The 12,730-nt window shown below is 41.2% G+C and overlaps 1 protein-coding gene across 5 annotated transcripts in view; it reads right to left on the minus strand.

The window, feature by feature from the left end:
• LOC143036842 (phosphatidylcholine:ceramide cholinephosphotransferase 2-like) overlaps positions 1 to 12,730 on the minus strand; it is a 317,218-nt gene that overhangs the window by 33,662 nt on the left and 270,826 nt on the right. The window contains exon 1 of one of the 5 annotated variants that reach the window (XM_076204667.1): positions 3,444 to 3,461. The exons of the other annotated variants lie outside the window; for them this stretch is intronic. The gene's annotated coding sequence lies outside the window, so the exon portion shown is untranslated. Of the gene's footprint in view, positions 1 to 3,443; positions 3,462 to 12,730 lie in introns of those variants that run through there. 5 annotated transcript variants of the gene reach the window in all.

The raw sequence follows: 12,730 nt of genomic DNA on the forward strand, positions 1-12,730 counted from the left end.
ATATATATAATATATATACATATATATATATATATACATATAATATATATACATATATATATATACATATATTATATATATATATACATATATAATATATATATATATATGTATATATACATATATATATATATATACATATATACATATATATACATATATATAAATATATATATATACATATATATACATATAGATACATATATATACATATATATACACATATATATTACATATATACATATATACATATATATACACACACATATATATATATATATATACATATATATATATGTGTGTGTGTGTGTGTGTGAGTGTGTGTGTGGGGGGGGGTAGGAAACACAGGAGTCTTAGTCTTGAGTTTATTCCTGACTAGTTTCGCAGGTATGCTTTTTCAAAAAAAGCATACCTGCGAAACTAGTCAGGAATAAACTCAAGACTAAGACTCCTGTGTTTCCTACTCCGCTTACGTCAACCTGTCAGAATGTCTCAACATATATATATATGTATGTGAGAGAAATGAGAGAAGAGAAAAAAGGAGAAAGATGGAGAAGAGAACGAGAAAGAGTACGAGAAATAGGGAGATGAGAGATGGAGAGGAGAGAGGGAGAGGAGAGAAAGGAGGAGACAGGGAAAAAGGAAGGAGAGAGAGAGAGGGAAAAAGGAGAGAGACAAGAAAGAGAAAGAGAAAGAGAGGGGGGAGGAGGATGGTAGATGCTAACGAGAAAACCTTCGATAACAATTTGCGTCAACACGTGACCAACGAGATGCATCTCAAACCTGTAATAAAACTAATTCTGAATAAAAGAAGATTAAATCAAATGTGACCCCTTCCAAGTCGATTTATATACATCTGGCTAGTTCTTGCAACGAATGTTGACACATGAAAATGTAAACTGCCCAAACAGCTTTGTGTAAAACTCCTTAGTCATGCTCATTCAAGGACAAAAACTTTTCCTTGTCTTCAGTGAAGGAGAGAGGAGAGAGATAGAGAGAGAGAGAGAGAGAGAGAGAGAGAGAGAGAGAGAGAGAGAGAGAGAGAGAGAGAGAGAGAGAGAGAGAGAGAGAGAGAGAGAGGTGGGGAGGAAGATATAGACAGGGGGAAGGTGGTAGTGAGGAATATACACCATGTGGCATGTAGCTGCGGCCGAAGCCGTCACCTCTGCCCTATTATGCGCTTTGGCTGGTGGAGCAGGTAAAAATTAGTCATTGCTGGGAATCGGAGAGAAGTGTGGGACTTGAACCCGCGACTAAGAAGATGCGAGGCCAGCACTCTTCTGTCTGCGTCACCAAGGCAAAAGACGAAAAAAAATTGCGAAAACAGAAAAATAAAAAGGTGAATAGTATGTGACCAACGAAAAATTTGAAAATAAATCAGATGGGGAATATATGAACACACGAACGCACACATACATACACACACGCGCATATATACATACGAACACACACCGTATGGCATTTAAAGTTTAGTTTAGGTCACACTCAAAACTTAACCACAAAACCAAAGCAAACTGTCTTATCTCCAAAGAGTCGTGAATTCCCCCCACTAGCTCTGTCGCTCCCGTGAAGGGCGATCGTGCCAACTTCCCCCGACCCCACCCCCGCCTCGCAAACCTACTGGGAGGATGCTCTACACTCGCCCATAAAGTCTTGGATACACACGGTGCCGTCACCGTTAGGTCTTGGCGCATGCGTACCAAATTTCATCCAAAATCACCACGACAGCGCGACAACATTGCATCTTCCTTGCATTCCTAAATTATCTCTATTTTTCCGTGATTACGAAGCTCGTTTCGTCTTAAAAGTTAAAACATTACGACCACATACTGATGACCTCACATTCGACAGGGTGAATTCACATCACAAACTCGACTAAAAAACTTTGGGGCAAAGTTAAAGAAATGATAACCTTTGCTACTGCAGAACTGTTCCAATACTGTAACCCACCTTTGGTCTAAGCTACTTACCAGCGCATGATTAATCTCACTGCACAACATCGAGTCACATCAAAGTTAGGGATGATGACATTATCTGTAGTAATTCCTGGTCACCCCACCAAAGAAAATATTTCGACAAAGAAGCGAGAGTGAACCTTACAAAAAATAAAAAAATAAATCGAATATTCACAAGTCTCTTAGGAACTGCAAGATTCTTCCTTTAGAGCCCCCAATAAAAGAGGAAGAAATAGTGGGCCCTCTCACTTGCTAACCAACGATACTAACCACCCGGCCACGGCTATCGAGGTCGGCCGAAATTGCCACTTTCACAAAAATATCGGTCGTTCATAAAGTAAAAGGGACCCGCTCGCGATGGACCAAGATTTTCACCGTAAGAGAATTTATTATTACTTTTCCATCAATTCTGGTCGGATCTGAACCAGCATGTAGAATAGACTAGTGCTGGTAGGACCTTCAGTCCCAATTTCATTTGCTCCTGAAGACTACCCTTGCAGTTAGCTCGTGGTTCACGCTGTGTATTCGCATTTTATTGAAGAAAAAGTGTTCATACGGTACGTGGTGCTTCCCCACGTTGCGCACTCAGTGATATAATTAATCTAGAGTTGGATAAACACAACCATAATGTAAAGAAAGCAGTACTGCCGTTATAATACTTCCCGAAACCGAGATCCGAACAGATCTTGAAAATAATCGCAGACTCGAAAACTGGTTATCGTGATCAACATGATTTCATGTTATTTCTATGAACATAAATATATATTCCCTAATGACAACAACAAAGGCAAGGTAAATATCCATTCTGAAAGGCGACTTCTGGTGACGTAAGCACTCGGGCATGACGCCACGCGACATCGTGACGAAGCGTCATGATCAAGTCAACTTGGCACAGTGACGTGACAGAGAAATGACTGTCGTGACAGAAAATACATACACGAGATAATTTTGACATAACAACTACTTCTGTTCAAATGAACATTTGTTCTGTTGCCGCAATGCGATTTTAACACCCTCCACCCCTCTGAGGCATCCAGTCAAGAGGCATTACGCAATGTTTAATGATAAATATTCTAGTACATTCAATTTAATTATGACCATATCAGGTTGATTTTAGTCATAAGAGACCTTTGAGATCTTAGGATTAAAGGTCACACTTCACAACAATATTGATAACGCTATCTTTATCCACAAATATTTGTAGCAAGTCCATTCGACCAACTTCGATTAACTCTTTCTGTGCTACTGACTTGTACATTTGCTCTCGCTGTCGGCACGCGATTTAATTTAGTCGAGAGAAAACCGGCTGGTGGCCACCGTACGACTGAATGGCAGCGGTTGACTCGGATTACATAAGACACTTAGCAAATTGAGTTAAATACATTGCCTGGTGATAGCAAGCATTGACTCCACTGATGGTTCGTGATTGAGTTCGAGGTCTCACGAAGTCTGGATCCTTATATTTTTTCTCTACTTGTATAAGCTTACCTCAACACCGCAACAATTATCGGCAGACCAAACGGCACGTTCACTCACCTGTAAAGAAAAAGAGAGAAAAAGCGTAAGTGCTTGCTCCTTCGTTAATGTCGTCTGAAGAGGCGAACGTGTTCAACCGCAGCCCATGACAAAAAAATTATCATACAACTTATAATGAATAATACATAAAATGTATCAACCTGCAATTGCATTCTACTTCGGTAAATACCAAACGACGAATATTATCTTGTACTAGCATCGTTAATAAAGAAAATGCGTTCATCACAATCGTAAAAGTCGAATATAAACACAGTGAACGGTCACAACTCCCAGCGACGGGTAAAATCCACTGTTATCCGGTTAAGCACACCTGTGATCCTAGAGAAGTGACACTAGTGGCGAGTACTAGATGGAGCCAGTACATCCTCCGCAGAAGGAGCGGGGTGGGGGGTTGGGGGGATAGGGGGCAGTATGGTCTGCCTCGGAAAAACCTAGTCGACACGTATCCACGCATTATTTTTCCCAGTTGCCATGGGTAGGAAGGCAGGAGTAGGAACGGGTGCCGACTATACGGATACAACCACGAACTGGGTGTATGGGTCATAATAATGAGCACTGATAACTTAAAACGGTCTTTATAGTCGATGTACTGTGTTTTGTTGCATTGTTTCTGACCCGAGGAGTGGGCAGAAGACAAGGATGACCATCCACGAGGAGCTACAGAAGGAAACAAGTGTGGTGCGTCGGAATGGAATGATGGTAGTAGGTACGGGCCTTGATCACCTCCCATATAAAGGGAAAGAAGCCCGTATGTAGATAGCTAGATAGTCTTTATCGTATGTATATAGTCTATGTTGAGAGTTCCTGTTTAAATGAAGGTTTGACTAGAACCGATCGACCAACCTGAAAATGGAGTTCGGGTCACACGAATTTCTCGTTCTCAACCTGTGTACGGGCATCTCACTTGCGCGTTAGACTGAACATTGATGACTGGCCCGGTGTACGCTACAGTCAATCAATGGGAGATTAGATTACTGAAGTATGCTTACATAACCACCGTAGATAACCATAAATCTGAACAACTTTCGGATAAAATGCGAGATATTTGTTATTATGTAGAACCAATAACCTGCTCCCCCAACGCAGATAATGGACATAGATGGAGTAACGGTAATAGAAATGGTCATTTTACGGTAATTATCTTTTCCCTCTTGTACGGGGTGAAGGATTTTCTCCCCAGTCACACTGCGTGGATTAACAGAAATGCAGCGAGGCACAACCCTTCCGTGGCTCTTCTTTGGCTCGACAGAACAAAACTGGTTTATGAACCCCCCCCCCACCCAGCCCCACCACAACCTCTCCACCGTATAGCAACACCGTTCCATGCTCTCAGAATATATCATGAAGCAGACGAGTTGAACATCTCTTCCAGCCAGATCATCCCTTCATTCATTCCCAATGACCCTCCCATTCTTCCTTGGCACGTACCAATGGCTATTGGTCGTTGTGGCGAAAGGATGTCCTGCTCCAGTTGTTACAACGGAATTAATCGACAAGGAGACACCTAAAAATGGGCACGGTGGATGTGAAGAAACAAGAGATCGCGTCTGGCGAATAATCAAAACAATTCAAGGGGGAAAAGGAGAGAAAAAAAAATTGGTGAAAGCGTGAATCGACTGACATGACGACTGGAAAATATAGTACAGTGACCTTGGTACGAGCACTGAACAGGAACAAGGTTTTAATAATAGTGCATGCGAATACTCGTTAGCGTGTGAAAATTTACCCGAAAATGACAACTATAACGCCTTGCAGGAGATACGAAACTGTCAGTGTTTCAGTACAAAATTATAGAGATCAATCATCCGTGCCTCAGACTAGTTTCTTTCTGGTGTCCTCGTGATAAATGAACATTAAAAAAATAATTAATAATAACTAATCTTGTATCGCTGAAATAGGGTGTCCTTCGCGCGTGAACAAAATTGTCAGACCAAATATTTTTTCCAAGACATCGCATGCACTATGTCAAATGATAAAGAGGGAGGAGATCAACTGAAGGAGATTAATATGTAATCACAAATAACAACAGTCCCGTAATAGGTAATTATAAATTCAAAATATACTTTCGAACAGAGGTGAAATACTAAGTAAGCCCAAATTTCAGTTCTCTTCGTGGGGGGGGGGTAAAATGCTTAAAACGCACAACCATGCTATTGTCAATAATAATTAATAATAGCAACGATAGTAATGATAATAATAACGAATTATTAAGACAGCGCCTAGCCAAACGATTTTATTCGGCCGAAGGGCAGCCTAAGTCCCGAAGATTCCAATAAATCTTTTTTTACATATCCGACCCCTGACGATTTAGATTCTGCAACCGCTACAACTTAAACATCCCTTACACCATTTCCAAACCTATTGACCCCAATACCATGGCTACACTCCACCGTACCCAACACTCAATCATCTTCACCTGAAAGGTGGTATGAGGTTCATCAGTCCTTCAAGATTTAGATTCTAGAGCATGCAAGGTCAAGACTCGGTCACAATCGTGTTCTAGCACTGGCATCTTTGAAGTGGTGTGAGATCGCGCTGCAGAGAATGTCAAGAGCGCAGCGTCAATAGATGCCAAATGTCGCCATACAATGGAACTACGCATCAATTGTAAAAGAAAACAAACACGTTTCACTTTCAATAGAATTAAACTGTCTAAAAGAAATGTACTGGATAATACTGCTGCGTATTTCAGGCACGAATATATCATTCAGGTCAAACGTATGTCAAGTGTAACAAACTATGTTGGTTATGTAACTTCCTGTGTATGGGGAGGGGGGTGTTCCTAGAGCCAGGAATGAACAATTGAAATCTCATTTTCTTGCCTTAGGTACGAAACCTTAAACCTGGGGGTACGAGACCTGATAGCCAGTGCAATGGTACTGTATATTTACTATGAGAAGGCAAAGCACGGTTTGTATCACTAATCCTTTTCATGTTAGCATTGTATCTATATTTGAAGGTGGTATGAGCAAATTTCCTGAGATATCAAGGGGTACTAAGGGCAATGAAAAAGGTTATGAACCGTTGCCTTTGTCCAAGGCTATCACCATACCCCGATCCATTCGTCCAACTGTCCAACCGTTACATTTGTCTTCTCGTACCCCCTCCTACTCTCCCCCACCACCGCCGGATATCCAATAAAGCAATTTTTTTCAAATTGCGAGTTGCTACTTCACTTCGCGGCCTAACATTGACACATTTTCCACCTGCCCTCAAGGCCGTTCTTGATATGAACCTGTCACGCAATTATAACATACCCCCGTTGAATCAACGACAGGACCATTCTAGCAATTGTTGTTCCACAGAATAATTACTACAACGGCAAGGGAGGGAGATAGGGAGGGAGGGAGAGAGAGGGAGAGATGGAGAGAGAGAGAGAGAGAGAGAGAGAGAGAGAGAGAGAGAGAGAGAGAGAGAGAGAGAGAGAGAGAGAGAGAGAGAGAGAGAGAGAGAGAGAGAGAGAGAGAGAGAGAGAGAGAGAGAGAGACTCATCTCTGCGCGGTGAGCGGTGCACCAAACTACTGTAATCGATCGAAAGAAGTAAAGTGTTTGCTCTTCAGCCGAAGGAAGTCGCCTGGCGTTGGTCACCAAGACCTCCAGATCACGTCATCGTATTGTAGACACTGCTACGTCAAGTTCCACTCAAAAGTGGGTCACCAATTCTACTTCGGTAAATACGAAAGGCCGAATATTATCTTGGACTAGCATCACTGATAAAGAAAATACATTAATCACAATCGTACAAGTCGAATACGAACACCGAGTGACTGGCCGCAACCCCTAGCGACGGGTAAAATCCACCGTTATCCAGAAAGCATACCTGCGATCCTAGAGGAACTAGCTAGTGGCGAGTACTAGATAGATCCGGTAAGGCGCGGGGTGGGGGCAGTATGGACTGCCTCGTACAAACCATGTTCACCTACATACCCCATCCATACATAACGTATATAATATACAACAAAATTAAAAGGGGTTTTATATATATATGTATATATTACAAAATTAAAACATGCGATGTATAGATATGGATAAATCTTTAAAAACAAGTACGGGGTCCACTTGGGAAAAGAAAAGTGGTAAAAATACAGCGGAATCATTAATCTGCTGGTACACAAACGCTGACACCTTGGCAAATAAAATGACTGAACTGAGAACTAGAATATTACATGTACATAATGGACCTGATATTATACTTATTAATGAAGTAAAAACAAAAAACTGTCGATATGACTTGGTATCAAGTGAATTACAAATAGATGGATACAAAATGTTTACTAACATTATGGATGAATTAGGAAGAGGTATAGTAATCTATGTAAAAAAAAATATGCATGCACGAGAAATTAAACTAATAACCAATTATCAGGAATCTGTGTGGATTAAAATACAATTACAGGGAAAGGATGAAATACTAGTAGGTTGTATATACAGAAGTCCTAACAGTGAAGAAGAAAATAATAGTAATCTAAGAAAACTTATCAAGGAGGCAATAGAAATGAACACATCCCATGTACTCATCACTGGGGACTTTAATTTCCCTGAAATTAGCTGGCAAAGATGGACAACCCAGAATGGTATAAATAGTGAAGAATACCTATTTTTGGAAACTTTGAGAGATACTTATATGTTCCAGCATGTTAAGGAAGTAACAAGAGGAAGAGGTACTGACAACCCCAGTCTTTTGGACTTAGTCTTGACTAATGAGGAGGATATGATAAATTCAGTTACAACCTTATCACCCCTGGGCAAGAGTGACCATAGCTTACTGAAATTCGACTACAATTGTTACATACGGAGAATTCCAACAAAAAGACAGGTCTTCTTCTATGATAAAGGTGATTATGAAGCAATGAGAAAAGATTTTCCCCAGAAATGGACAGAGAAGGTACTAAAAATTGATGGACTTGATGACAAAAGGTCTATTGTGAAGAACAAATTAAAAGAGGTGAAAAGCATATATGTTCCTAGTAGAACCTATGATAGTAATTTAGCCAGAGATAGACACAGACTTATTAAATTGGACGAGGGCACCAAAATGACCATTAAGAAGAAAAACAGAAGTTGGTCTCGGTACATGGAAACCAAAAACAGTGACAAGTTGCAGGAATATAAGAAATGGAGGAACAAAGTACGGTGTCTGACCAGAAAACTTCAGAAAAAAGAGGAAAAAGATATAGTAGGTCAAGTTAAAGAGAAACCCAAGAAATTCTGGAGTTTCATCAAAAGTAAACTTAAAACAGTGACTAGAGTTACAGACCTAAAAGCCGGGGATGGAAAAATTGCCATAACGGATGAGGAGAAGGCCGAGGTATTATCAGCCTTTTTCTCAAAGGTATTTACCCAGGAACCAGATGGTGAATCGTCACATATACCAGTTCGTAACTTTGATGAACCACTGAATGACTGTCAAGTGAAAGAGGAAGATGTATGGAAAAAACTTGGAAAGCTAAAAGTGGATAAATCACCCGGCCCTGATAATATAAATGCCAGGATCCTAAAGGAACTCAGGGACAACATTACTCCAGTACTGACAGAGTTATTTGAAACATCTATTAGAGAGGGGAAGCTACCGGAAGACTGGAAATCAGCTAATGTGAGTGCAATACACAAAGGAGGAGATAAATCTGAGGTCAACAACTATCGCCCTGTGAGCCTCACATGTATTACTTGCAAAGTTCTTGAATCCATTATAAGGGACCACATTATGGAACACATGACACGTAATGATTTGTTTTCAGACAGTCAGTTTGGATTTCTAACAGGTAGGTTAACTGTTCTTCAGCTGCTACATGTTATTGACAAATGGACCAGAGTCATTGACGATGGAGGAGAAACTGATGCAATATTCTTAGATTTTCAAAAAGCATTTGATAAAGTCCCTCATCAAAGACTTCTAAGAAAGCTTGCCGGATATGGTGTGGGCGGTAATGTCCTCAGATGGATCACCTCATTTTTGCTGGAGAGGAGGCAAAGAGTCCAAATCAATGGAACATTCTCAAAATATCAAAGAGTACAAAGTGGCATTCCCCAAGGCAGTATACATGGACCAGTGCTTTTTGTCATATATATCAATGATTTACCTAGCTGTGTACAGTCGGACCTGTTCTTATTCGCAGATGACACTAAAATTTTCCGAGAAATTAAAAATGAAGAAGACAGACATAAATTACAAGAAGACTTGGACTCCCTGCAAGAATGGTCAAGAACATGGTTAATGCCATTCCACCCCCAGAAGTGCAAACACATGAAAGTAAGTGGAGGGCGTAGGCAAACAAAAGACACAGTATATTATATGCTACGTGGTGAGGAAAATGAAACAGTGGTTCAGAGAAGTGTCAAGGAGAAAGACCTAGGCTTGCTTACTGATGAGAGTTTATCCTTTGGTGACCACATACAGGAAAAAGTGAACAAAGCCAACCAGATCATGGGAATGATTAGGCGATCTTTTGTATACCTTGATATACCAACATTTTGCACTCTTTTTAAGGCAATTGTTCGACCTCACTTGGAATATGCTCAGTCCGTCTGGTCACCTTATAAGAAAAAATATATTAGGACAATAGAAAATGTTCAACGTAGAGCCTCCAAGATGGTGCCACACCTACAAAACCTTAATTATGAGGAAAGACTAAGGAAGCTGGACCTTCCAACTTTAGTATATCGAAGATTACGTGGAGATATGGTGGAGGTCTACAAAATTTTAAATCAGTACTATGACCCTGCTGTTAACATAAATTTCCAATTGAGAAAAGGACCAACTCGGGGCAACATCTTAAAGATCTTCAAACCAAGGAGCCGGACTAGACTGCGACAAGGTGCTTTCCAAGTGAGGGTAGTGGATGCTTGGAACAGCCTCCCCAATAGTGTCATAAAGGCAAAATCTATAAGAGAATTTGAAACGAAACTTGATAAGCACTGGGAGAGACAGGCAATAAAATATGACTATGAAAAAACTATTACATTTACTGGCACACCCGGCGATGACCTACCGGAGGATGACCAAGATGTAATTTCTGCATCTGGCCAATCGAAGGTCACCGATCTGGACATATAGGTCTAGCGACCTGCGTCCAGTATCAACGTAAGGTAACGTAAGGTAAGTAAGTATATGAAGACGTGTAGAATACATCAACATACGCCTAAAAAGAACAAAATATCTCCTGAGCTGCACATCAATTAATCGGCTGCCCCACGCCGGAGTAAAATCTTCAATATGCGCCATCGTTTTTGAACGTGTTAATACATACTGTAGAATGTCTTAAAACGCATTCGCAAAACCCACAAGTTTCGAAATCCTTCACGGTTTGTAACCCACCCACCCCACCTTCCCCCGTGATAACGAGTCTCCACTTCGCTTGATCATGCAAGAAGTCCCTCAGGGTCTGACCCTCCTACCGGGAGTTCAAGCCACGGACCCATTTTCCTGTTGCCGCTGGAAAGGCAACCGCCCACTCGCTCAGTCCTTCAGTCAGTGCATCACAATTCCCTTTCCTGGCTCCCCATACACGTACCCACCCAGTCCAGGCAAAGAGATTCGAAGCGAGATAAGTTTATCTTTGGAAGATCCTTGGCACCTTCGGCGCGGCACGAATCTCCCCCGCGCAGACCTCCTTCTCCCTGCGAGTCCTCACGTTCCGACTCAGCCTCGCTCCCCGCCTCAGTCGTCACGTCTTCACATGAAACGTACCTTGCAGGTATCTGTTTTCTTCACTTTCCAGTATCACATGACCACTCCACCTGGCCTCGGGCGGTGGAGTTAAAAGCCCCGGAAAATAAGACACAGGATATAGGTCAATGCATACGTGACCGTACCTTGGTTATTTATGGAATGACTTGGTGGGCGTCGGTGGACGTCCGACAACACCTACGGGCAATCCACGCTCCCTACAACTCGATGGTACACCTTAAAAGTTCTAACGATTCTACTCATGAAAGATAAAACATAGTCTCGATCAATCTCGGCTTTAGAATTCCTCGGGATTCCTATGAGAATTCTGGTCTTGGGGTCAACCCCCGTGGTGCAGTAGTTGCCTGCTGGCGCGATGCTCTTCACTTCCCGCATTCCGCACAAGTAGATAGATGGTGTTGGAAAAGAAGATGGATGGTTGGCGGCTCCACCTACAAGGCACATTCAAAGCTGAAAACACACACACACACACACACACACAGAGAGAGAGAGAGAGAGAGAGAGAGAGAGAGAGAGAGATCGGTCATATATGAGCTCTGAGTTCACTTACGGGAGGGAAATAGATGTCGATCACGAGTCCAACACATGATCCAAGACCATGGTGAATCACACACATTGGTATGTTATACTGAATAGTAGTGAACAGGATCCACAAGAGTTGCTCGTTTCCTATGCACTATATTTGTGAATCCAATTATGTAAATGGACAAAGGAAATGAAACCCTTATGAATTTAGACAAGGTAAGCAACTTGCAGAAGTCTTGTTAATGAAAGACTTGAACCCGAAAAAATAAACTAAGAATACCACACACAGGACACACAAATTATTGACAAACATGTCGCATTTCATTACAAGTGAAATAGAGATGAAAAAAAAAACTGAAATACATTGCAGTAACCAGAACGACTCCCAGAGTGCCTGAAAATATGAACATGACAACATTAGAAGAAAGAGAGCGTTGATAAAACAATATTCAGAACTATGAAAGAACTGGATATAACCAACAGAGAAGACTTCTATGGGTAGGGCAGAAGAATAACCAATGGGAAAAAATCAAGACAAGTTATTTGAAGTATATATATAATACATATACACAGTATATATAAATCCTTGCGTGAATATTTGTGGATCATGGAAGCAAAATTAGCTCCCAGAAAACAAAATTAAAACATAGTTCAGTGGAAACAGACGATACTTCACAAGCGTAGTTTTTATCCTGCAGAGTCTACAGTGATGGCTATATCTAACATCACGTAAACGCACGCGCATGCAAATAAAACATGGCGGGCAAATAAATTACTGTTATCGGACAGCAAATGCATGATAGCGTAAGAGAAGCTACATAGTAGTTTAGAAATGATGACAACGCTATCGGAGACTCTTAGACATTTAAATATATAAACCAACTGTATTTATCCCGTCGTATAAGTGCGGTATCTAATCAGTACTGTGCTACATGTGATCTGTATCTACTTTGTCGGTTCCTGTTGCGCTGCACACCATACCTGACATTATGTTCCAGTTACCGACGACTCTTTCTTGCCCCGGAGT

This window comes from Oratosquilla oratoria, chromosome 21 (assembly GCF_046742065.1).
Source record: "Oratosquilla oratoria isolate Oo_2021 chromosome 21, ASM4674206v1, whole genome shotgun sequence".
In the NCBI taxonomy this organism is placed as follows: Eukaryota; Metazoa; Arthropoda; class Malacostraca; order Stomatopoda; family Squillidae; genus Oratosquilla; species Oratosquilla oratoria.